The 11,548-nt window shown below is 43.9% G+C and overlaps 1 pseudogene; it reads left to right on the top strand.

The window, feature by feature from the left end:
* The first annotated feature begins 337 nt into the window (after positions 1–337).
* On the top strand, positions 338–460 carry LOC115031219 (annotated as a pseudogene).
* The last annotated feature ends 11,088 nt before the right edge of the window (positions 461–11,548 follow it).

The raw sequence follows: 11,548 nt of genomic DNA, 5'->3' as shown, positions 1-11,548 counted from the left end.
TGATGGGGAGTTTCTAACCACACCTGTGGAAGGGTATAAAACTAAGTCCTCTAATCTCCAGAACTTCTTTTGTTGCCATCCGAAGCCACGTTCTCCTGAGAATAACAATCACACTTTTCCAATACTCAAGTCCACCCATTCGCAGTAGAAAATTCCCAGCTTCTACTTTGGAGGGAATAATATTAATGATATGCAAAGAGTCTACTTTCTCCCGGCTTCCCTGTCACAACACATGAGACACACAGCCATGAAAACCTTGCCTGCATCCACAACACTACTGCAGCTCAGTGCTTTGGTGAACATTTGGTGAACAGGAAACAATGATTATCTGTTACTCCCTGTCCCTAGAAGCATTGCGGGCATGGTTGCTCTGTCACATGTGCATGAGGAGGTGGCAGAGAGGAGAGAGAGGCTCTGTGTTCTGACCTATGAATATCTGAACAATTAGTATCCTAGAATTCCCTTAAAACAACAAGCCTGGAATGACTACCAGTTGGCACCAAACAGGCACAAATGGCTCCTAGGACCTGGAGCAAGCAGGAGGAGGGAGACTAGAAAAACCGAGCCTGGGACTGAGCCTGAGACAGATAACCTTTGCATAGGGCCTCTTGGGCAGGCCAGGTAAGGAGCAAGCCCATGATGACCACCAGACCAGGGCCATGGGGCTTGGACAGGGAGCTACCCTGAGATGACCACAAGTTGCATACCAAGCAGGCCTGGGGGGAAAGACCATGATCAAGATAACTCCTGCCCAGCACTGTAATGCATGACTAGGGTATAGCACTCCCAGGACCACTCCAGAGATGACCCCAGACACTCAGAGACTCTGAACGTCACTAACAGAAACAAGTAACTGGTAGAGAATGGAAGAGAAGGAAAAGCAGAAGGTTGTGGACACAATGAAGAGAGAGGCAGAACTGGAGATTCGAGTGTAGAGAGGAACAAGAGCCTGAGGTAAGTAGCCAATGATGCCACCTGGAATCATAGTGTGGTCCTAGCCTGTAGTAGCAGGGGCCACATCTGAGTCCATGGACCTGCAGCAACACAAGTCTATTGCCATCAAAGGCCAGATGGACATCCCTGATCTGGGATGCTGCTCAGGGACATGTTGATATCTGAGAGCTGTGCAGAATTGGCCCCACCCTTCACCTGGGCATCATGGGAGTGCTGGCCCTAGGGACATGAAAGCAGGAGAGCTGACTCCACCCCTAGCCAGCTGCAGTACTAGGGAAAGCGGGATGCATGTTGTAGGTGTTACAGATAACCCAGCCCCAGAATATGTGAGCATGGGAGACCTGGCCCTAGTATTCTTCTCTCATGCAGCAACATGGACAAGAGAGAGATACCCTCCTCCCCATTCACTCCACACCACCTGCAGCAGGCAGGAGCCTGGCCCTGAGGTCATGAAAGCAGGAGAGCTGGCCCTGCCCCTCACCTGGGCAGCACAGTAAAGTTGACCCTGGATGTGGTGGTTGTGCATGAGTTAGCCTCAAGGGCATAAGTGTGAGAGAGCCAGTCCTGCCTCTTGTCTATTGGACAGTGGAATGAGAGAGAGAGAGAGAGAGAGAGAGAGAGAGAGAGAGAGAGAGAGAGAGAGAGAGACCCTCCTCCTACCCTCCCTTATACCTCACCATCCATGGCAAGCTGGAGAGCTGGCTGGCCCCAGGGTCATAAAAGTGGGAGAACTGGGCCATGTCCCTCACCAGCTGTAACACTCATGAGAGTGGGCCCTGTATCTCGACTGGGAATCAGGGTAGAGCTGGGAGTGGGAGGGTGTTGCTGGTGAGCCAGTCCCGAGGACATGAGAGTGGGAGAGCCAGCAGACTGACCAGCTCAGAGACCTCTCAGGCCCAGGTGGGAGTTTACCCACACCAACATCTACTCCATCAATGAGTTGCTGGAGCACACGAAGGGGCTTGTCCTACAGATCCAAAACCACAGGATCTGAATGATCCAGGGCAACAATGGGATATCCTGGAGGAGTCCCAGTGAGGTTCCAGTGTCAATAGAGCAACAAAAGCAGGAAGTCCCATATCAGACTCACAAGTCGTTGAAGTGAGCCTTTACAAGCAAAGAAATGTGGTCCAACACACTGAGACAGACCACAACCTCCCTAAAAGACTTTGCTTTTCTCTGTTGAAGGGAAAGTTGCAAGGGTGAAGGGCGGGGTATGAGGGGAGGGGGAGATGAGTGGGATTTAGATGTGTGATGGGAAACTCATAAAGAATCAACAAAAATTTTTTTAAAAAATCAATAAAGCCTGATTCAGAGAAATGGGAGCACGGGTGACCATGAAGCCACCCCTTTCTCAGTTTTAGGTTGACTTTGGATGGTTTACATTTCATTGACTTTCTCACTATCATTTATCTCTAAGTAACCATCAGCCATTTTCACTATTACGGTGACCATTCCATATACCGGTTTCTAGATGGTAGTGGTGTTGACTACTCTCCTAGCATGAAACTTGAGCTACTTTCTCAGTGTTGGGATATTTGTTTCCTTAAGACTAGGACAGTGCACTCTTTGGGGAGCAGTGGGTAAGAAACTATAAAGTTTTATGGATGTCAATGAGATTTAGAAGAACGTCACTATTGGATGCTGAGTGGCATGTCTACAAATGAGAATTTAAAGCAGAAATACAGCTCTGCTTATTTCTTAAGAGAACAAAGATGTGTGTGCTATGGATCTGATCTTGAGCATCTCCTAGAATCCCTTGTTAAAAAAAAAAAAGCTTTTAGCATCTGGGGTGGGTTATAAAATCTTTCAAAGTAGAATTTAGTGAGCTGTCTTTAGGTCATTACAGGTCTTGGAATGGCACAATAGAGTCCCACCCCCCTTCCCTTCCTCTTTGGCTTCCTTATGATGAAGTGACCATATTTGCTCCGTCAAATCCCCTATCACTTCTGCAGTCTGACCTACACACTCCCCCAACCAGAGGCCTAAAAACAATAGGTTTGCTTAATCATTGACCAGAAGGTCTATATCCACAAACTCAAACAAACCTCCTCTGTTTATAATTACCTCAGGTAATTGTCTTAGGGGTGAAAAGCTGATGGTTTGTTTGAGACTAGACCTTTGAAAGGCACACAGGGAATTCATCAGGCCATCAAAGCAAGACATCTTTCATCCCCCTCCCGCCCCCATGCTGTCTCCCATTGTCACTGCCCAACTCCTCCCAAATGAAGATGAGTATCCCACCTTAGCCAGAACACATGTTCTTAACATTGAAGTGTTTGTTCCTGTTCTGTTCTAGCTAACAATGCCTTACGTAAAAGCCAAAGGCCATACAATTTCACACAACAAAAGAATGATATCCCCATTCTGCAGACAGAGGGCCAGGCTACAGCTGGCAAGGCTTGCTTTAGGGATTCTACTGGCATAACACCCCGTGGATCTTCTGCCTGGTGCTTCAAAGCAGGGGTGCTTCTGGTGGTCTCCATCTGGCAGATGCAATTTGCACATTTATTAGACAGGGTGTAATTATTAGGCCCCTGTAGGTTCTGCTAAAGGCTTTCCCCCAGCATTTGTCACTTTAAGAACCGGGACCTTTTTAGAAATTGTTCCTTCTAATACAATCCACTCCAAAATCCACTAATTTCCTCTTTCCATTCATCTTCCAGAAATCCTATAGCCAAGACAAATGGGACTTAGTGTGGCACGCTTTCAGTGACACCACAATGCGTGGGACTATTTTAAGAATTCTATTCATCAATTCTCAATAAATATTATGATACCAGCACTTAGGCGTTCTAAAGTGACTTTCCTAAGCAGATCCCAAGCTCTTTAGAAACACAAAGGCATTAAACCCTCTAATTCCCTTGCAAAACAAGCTAAGAGGCAGGAACTAAAGTATGTTTCCTACAATGCGGCTGCATGGAAAGTCACTTAGAACTGGCCCATTTGGCAAAGAGAAGGGAAATGTGGAGGGGAATTAAGGTGACAGTGGTCTCAAGCACTATCTTTGTCTTCTACAGTCATCAGAGAAGAGGAGGAGCAGGGGGACTGTGCTTGCTTGTTCTTTGTTTCTTTAAAACATATTATTCAGTGCTTATGGGTGTGGTATTCTAGATTAAACTTTGGCGAGATAATAAAGAAAAGGTGTGTGTGTGTGTGTGTGTGTGTGTGTGTGTGTGTGTGTGTGTGTGTGTAAAACATATAGCCCAGAAGACCAAGAATATCTGTCTTAAAAGCAATAATGAACTGGCTGGAGAAATGGCTCAGTGGTTAAGATCACTGACTGTTCTTCCAGAAGTCCTGGGTTCAGTTCCCAGCAACCACAAATCATCTACAATGACATCTGATGCCCATTTCTGGCATGCAGCCATACGTGCAGATAGAGCACTCAAATATATAAATAAATATTTTTATTAGATATTTTCTTTATTTACATTTCAACTGTTATCCCCTTTCCCAGTTTCCTTTTCTTCCTGAAACACCCTATCACATCCTCCCACCCCCTGCTTCTATGAGGGTGTTCCTCCACCCACCCACACACTCCCACCTCCTTGCCTTCGATTGCCTTACACTGGGGCATCTATCTAGCACTCATAGGACCAAGGACCTCTCCTTCCATTGATGCATGACAAGGTCATCCTCTGCTACATATGCAGCTGGAGCCATGTGTACTCCTTTGTTGATGGCTTAGTCCCTGGGAGTTCTGGGGAATCTGTTTGGTTGATATTGTTGTTCTTCCTGTGGGGTTGCAAACCCCTTCAACCCCTTCAGTCCCTAAAAAAACATTAAATTCTGTGTAATTTAAATAGCAAAAGTAATATGGAGAGAGCATATGTGGGGGTGTTAGTAGGTAACTTTCTATTGTTGAGACAAAACTACACAGCTCTCACCTCAAAGGGAATAAGAGAGTTTATTCTGGAACCAAGCTGGAGTGACCATGACCTGGGAAACATGTTGCTGGCTTACCCCAGGTTTCACAATCCCCCATGGAAGCAATTTCATGGCGCTTTATAGCAACAGAGTAAAGAAAGTCATAAATCAAGTCAAGTTTAAAGTTCATTGGTGGGTACATCAGAGAGGCAACTAAAGCAAGATGGCGGAATCAACCCTATGAACCTTGGAGGCTGTCTGCTAACATCGTTAGCTCTGGGTTGGTGGAAGCTAGTGGTCTGCTAAGCTAATAGATTCCAAAAATTGTTTTTTACCAATTAGTCACAGGATACTAGTTCTGGCACAGAGAGGGGAAGGAATGACTATTAGGGAGCAAAACTATCCTAAGGTTAGGTAATTAGGCTCTGGCTCTGCAACATTCCAACCTCTCTGTATTGCTGCTGTTCTGATCAGTAAGTCTTCGCAGACACAGTTTCTTTCCAGGAATTCTGATTTACAGTATTTGAACTTGGAAGGATACAAAGACACAATGCCTGACGTGGAAGGCGGGGCAGATGTTGACAGCACAGAGAGCATTCTCTGTTTGGAGAAAATGGTACCCTGGCTGATGTTGATGAATGTGTCGCAACACACACTCATGGCTTCCCTGATGACAGACTGAAAGATCTATGTGTGCGCCAGAAGATAATGGCCCTTCTTGCGTCTTCTGCTTTTTCAAAGTGTAGTGTTGCAGCAGCTTACCCAGTAAATCACGGAAAGGTAACTCGGTGCAAAGATGACTGTCCTTGGAGTCTCTGTTTCTGTTACTCAGTCAGTCTCCTTCAAAACAGAGGAGGAAAATGGGCCAGGCCTGCCTGGGAAGCCAAGGGTTTCCCCCCAAACTCACAGATAGTAAAACGTCAAGTCCAGACTCCAGATACTAACCACACTGAACTCTTCCCACCGAAAACCCCCGGTTCCATGGACACTCTATTCCCAGCTGCATACTTGTAACCGCAGAGGCAGGAATGAAGATATTTTAAAGAGACCCATGTACCCCTCTGTTTGGCTGCTAGAAGTCTCATGCTGAGAGAAGGAAAAGCATGGGGCTCTGGTGCCAGAGAGAGGCTCCTGAAAAGAGATTTCACCAGTGCAACAACTTGTCAAGAAACCTTGGTGAAGAAATGAGAACTTTGGCAGTGACCATAGGCAGACACACACCACAGCCCTGCCTGTTTACCTGGACACATTCCTCTATATACACATACTTCTCTGTTGAGCCCTAGACCTCGTATTATGACCCTGGAAGACTAACAGGGGGATCAGGGGACCTCTTTGTTTCTCTTTCCATTGTGGACACAACAGCATAAATCTCTTTTCTCTGCTTTCCATGGCTGCTTTGTCTCTTTAATTGGATGATGGAGGATGCGTGGCTAAGACTGGCTTCTTGAGCTGCCAGGGCACCCAGCTCTGACCCTAACAACTGTGGTAGCAGCCCCACAACTTAACGATACGTGTAACTGACTTCACTCAGTTTTGAGGTCAGTGTCTCAGAAGAGATTCTGATACAGAGGAGATAGATCCCCAAATCGCCGTGGCTTAAAGCAACAGGTGTTTATTTTTTCAGTCTTTCAAAGTCTGAAGCTGAAGACAAGACTTTGGGCTCTCCTCCGTCCGGTGAGTCAATACCTCAGACTACATGTTGTGACATTATCATTTATTTCGGTGTTTCTGAGGTTGCCAGATCCAAGTGAGAGAGAGAGAGAGTGGGAGTTACACAACCTCCCAGCTATCAAAGCCAGATTGCATGTCCTCAGTCTGTTACCCAGAACAAGGCAACTGCAGTGGGGGCTGGAAAAGGCAGCCTGTGCAAGCAGTGGATGGTCTAAAGACTGTATCTTTTTCCTTTTTTTTCCTTTCTCTTTTGCAGAACTATTATAGTTTATTACACAATACACATACTCAACAAAGAAATATTCAACCAATGAATGAAAGAAGAATCCAGTATGTTCAAGATATTGAACAGGAGATACAAAGATACAAGGAATAACCGCATCTGCTGGACCACAACTATAATCCCAGCATTTGAGGGGCTGAGGCAGGAGGTTTGCAAGCGTCCACCTTGGACTACATATGAGACCCTTTCCACATTAAATGTGTGTGTGTGTGTGTGTGTGTGTGTGTGTGTGTGTGTGTGTGTGTGTGTGTTGATTCCAGTGTTTCAGGAGTCAGAAGCCTAATTAAGCAGTTAAACACAAATGTGAACTCAAACAAAATAAAGTTGGTCAGACATAACAGCATAGATGGAAGAATAAGTAAATGAGACAAAGGCATAGGTAAGTCATCGTCTCAGAGGATTCAGGACCCCAGTCCTCTATCTATGTCCTGAAGTCAGCGCTCTGCAAGGATTTGGAAGCTATTAGCCTAAGGTCTAGTTTTAGTCTCACGAAAAGTGAAAGAAAGCCCTCACATGCAAAGGAAGGGAACATCATTCCAGGAGTTTGGGGCCTCGAGCCATGAGAGTCATGGATAGGGAGTGTTCTGATGGATTCCTTTCTGCAGAAGAGCAAGCTGGGACCAGAGCTGCACATTTTCTGCTGCATACATAAGCACAACGGGCTCCTATAAAGGTGTCTGACCTGTCCACCACTGGTACATCTCCAGGCTCCTGTATGCGACAGCCATAAGGAGCCACTCACTGCCAAGGGACAGCAGAGGTCACTCCTTGTAGACATTCTATGGAACTGTAATATATGAACCAGTAGAAAGGTATTCATTTTCTGGCCACATGCTGGCCTTTTCCTTTTTCTTTTACAAGATATTATTAACCTTAAATACAAAAAATTAAGAAGCAACCATAATGTTTTATAGCAACGGTTTGGCTTAATCTCAAGTTCAAAGGTTTTCAGGTATGAGATGTGTAAACTGCTGCTTTTCTGAAAATCAATTTAAGCAATGTAAACGAGGGTGCTTTTAGATACTCTTATGTTGTGACAACTAACTGTCGTTGTAAAAATCAGTCTTCGGTTAATGCTGACAAAGATTTCATCATCAGGATACTCATGTGGTCTTACTTATTGGGAAGAAAGACTGGCAGCCTAAATTTCCAGTTCTAGAGAAATGACTAAACAAATTAAGTTGTATCCATACTTGGGAATAATATATACCCACCAAAACATATAATCCCAAAAGTGGCTGGCATTACCTATTTTCAAGAAATAATTAAGTAGTTCTCTTTCTCTACCTTTAGAAAAAACTTCTACAAATATGTAAATAAAATTTTCACATTTAACATCATTTCTTCCAGCCTTATAACATCAAATATTGGTAAACCTGGATATCTATCAAACAAAAAAATTATAAAGTGCTAAAAAAAAAGTCCAAGTTTTACTAAACTACATCTTGAAAATGTTAACTATTCAGCAAGTTAAAAGGGAATAATCTGGATTTTGTTGGAAGAGTGGCTTTCTCCTTTAGTTTTATACATCTATGTGTTTTAATGTTTTATCATTAGCGTGGCAACTCAGCTTAAATTTTAAATTATCATTTAAAACAAATAGTAGAAAGGCAAAAAGAAATGGATAGGATAACTTTTAATTTGGCCTAGAAAATGATCATATGAGACTGCTAAATTGGAAGGACTTACAATAAACTATAATGTGCACAGTGTTACAGAAATGGTGTGAAACCTATCGGGGGTGCAGAAGCCGGAGAGATAAACATGTCAAACTGCCAACCGTGTTTCTCCTTTCCGTAGCAGAGCTATTTGTGGGAGAGTTATGGAGGCAAAACTCTGCTCACTTATAATTTTTACATCCTTTTTTTTTCTCCAAGGCAAGTATTACATGTGTAATCAAGAAATAGGAGGAAGCTTTAACAATTAGAAACGAGCATTTAAACAAGAAAAGCATGCCCAAGAGAGAAACTATCAGGGCTGGGCTAGGGCTGGGCTGGGGCTGGGCTGGGGCTGGGCTGGGCTGGGCTGGGCTGGGCTGAAGCTGGGCTGGGCTTAAGTCTCCCAGAGATCCATGCAGTCAAGGCTTGGTCCCCAGATCACAGTGCTGTGAAGAGGAAGCAGACAGAGTCTTAGAGATAGTGGCTTTCAACCTAACTATGCTGAGACGGTTTAATACAGGTTCCTCATGTTGTGGTGGCCCCAACCATAAAATAAGTTCCATTGCTACTTCACAACTGTAATTTTGCTACTGTCATAAGTCGTAACGTAAGTATCTGATATGTGGGGTATCTGATATGGGACCCCTGTGAAATAGTCACTCAATGTTCCCAAAGGGGTCATAACTCACAGGTTAAGGACATGTTAGACCCTAGTGGGGGGAGTTTGGGTTATGGGAGAGTCCTTTATAGGAGCTTGTGGGATACTGGCCTCTTCCTCTCCCTCCCATCATGGCTTCTCATCTAGGGGATGATGGGTCTTGCTTTACATCCGGCTCCCCTCCCACTGTGATTTACCACTTCACCACAGGCTCCAAAGCAGGAGAACCAACCAGTGCTGGACAGCAACTCCCACCCTGTGGACCCACTTAAAACTCTTTTCTAAGTAGACTATCTCAGACTTTGGTTATGGTAATGGAAAGCCCACTATTGTCATCAAGATAACATTATTTTCCTATTGATGCTCTTTTTAAAAAAATTATTGAGCATTAAGATGACTTCCAGAGTAAAAGCACTTGCTTCCAAGCCTGACAGCCTGAGCTCAATCCCAAAGATCCACATAGTGGAAAAAGAAAATCAGCTCCCATAAGTGGTCTTGTGACTTCCAAATATATGTGGCATGCGTGAGAGGCACACACAACTTGCCACATGCACACACACACACACACACACACATGCACACAAATGTATTTTAACGTTTTTAAAAAGAAAATACTGTTGTTCCTCCTATATGGTTGCAGACCCGCTTGTGTTTCTGGCTGCATATGTAGCAGAAGATGGCCTAGTCAGCCATCACTGGGTCTTGCAAACTTTATATGCCCCAGTACAGGGGAACGCCAGGACCATGAAGCAGGAGTGGGGGGAGCAGGGCAAGGGGAGGGTATAGGGGACTTTCGGAATAGCATTTGAAATGTAAATGAAGAAAATATCTAATAAAAATTTGTTTAAAAAAAAGAAAGAAAATCCTGCATGGTTTTATATTTTTAGTTCCTTTCACTACACACTCATCTTATTTTCATTTGAATAAAGAAGGCCGCTTGCTTCTTGCAGTCAATTGGTGCAGCTAGAATGTGAAATTTCTTTTTCATTTTCCTATAGCCCCCTTCTAATGCTTTGAAACATAGCTATGTACTGTCTCGTTGTAGGTTCATATTGCCCTCTCCTGGGTCAGGCTCATGCAAATGGAGTGAAGCCTGGCAGAAGTGATCCTGTGTGACCTCTGAGATTCGATCATGAAAGATCAAACAGCTTCTTCCTAGTGTCCTCCATCACAGACGTGTGATGTGTTGAGCTGTTGAGTATGAAGTCTGGTGAGCCTTAGGTAGCCATCTTGGGATAAGGTCCAAGTCTCTTGGAAAGGACACAAGTAGGCATGTCAATCAATAATTCCAACTGAGCCAAACCTTCTATTCATGCCAGCCCAGTGCCTAGATCCACTGCCAAGCGTGTGAGTGAAGATATTCCTGATGGACTCTAGTCATGTCAGTTGAACCTTCCTGATGAGACCTAGACACTGAGGAACAAGACATCCTCTATTTATTCTGTCCACTTAGAATCTATGCACCAACAAAGTAGTTGTTGCTTTCTTTGTGCCTTTAACTTTAGCGTAATTGTTATATAATAATACATAAATGAAGCATCCCTACTCCTAGAACATAGACATATCCATAGTCTTCAATGAATAGTCATTTTGAAGTTACACGGTGCTTTATTTATTGATTAAGTTATAATAATAATAGTTATTAACAGTATTTATTCTTTTCCTAAGAAGCATTTTTTCTTTTCCTCTTGCTCTTTATGATGTGATTTTCACTTAATAATAACAGTGTGATACTTTAATTTGAACCCTGAATATTTTCCAAAGACATGCAGGTCAAAGGCTCAGCCCTTCATAATACTGGGAAGTGTCAGAACCTTGCCGAAATCCACCCAGTGCAAGGAAGTTGGATCACTGGAGGCATGCCTATGAAGAAACCATCCATCCCTCCTCTTTTTCTCTGTGTCCTGGGTATCATGAGATAAGTACCTTCCTCTACACGTGCTCCTCCCAAAATGTGCTGCCTTGTCACAGACCCAAAGTGGATAGGGCCAATCAACCAGGGACTGAAATATCCAAAACTGGGTCAAAGTAAACTTTTCTTTGTTTTTTAGTATAACTGCCTTGAGGGTTTGGTCACTTTAACACAACGGTGACTGGTATATGTGTAAAAGCTTCTCACCTATGGTTGACCTTACACCTCCCAATATCTCAGTCCATTGGTTGCTATTAGCATCTCCTCATTTTACACTGAACAAGTTGGACACAGAGAAGTTAAGTAGCTTACTTAACCAAGGACATTCTGCTTAGAAGCTGTTAGATCTCAGCAGCCTGTGACCAGAACCTCTGCTTTAACCCATTTCCTGAATTCTTTCCTCCTCTCCAGTCAGGAGGCAGAAAACCTAAGCCGACATATGCTTCTCAGAGCTGATTGGAGACTCAAGCCAGAAATCTCATCACTTTTTTCAGTTTTACTGTTTTGATTTTACTGCTATTTCTTGAGGGAAAGACCAT

Source organism: Mus caroli, chromosome 5 (assembly GCF_900094665.2).
Source record: "Mus caroli chromosome 5, CAROLI_EIJ_v1.1, whole genome shotgun sequence".
NCBI classification, from domain to species: Eukaryota; Metazoa; Chordata; class Mammalia; order Rodentia; family Muridae; genus Mus; species Mus caroli.
This window is presented reverse-complemented; position numbering and strand designations above follow the sequence as displayed.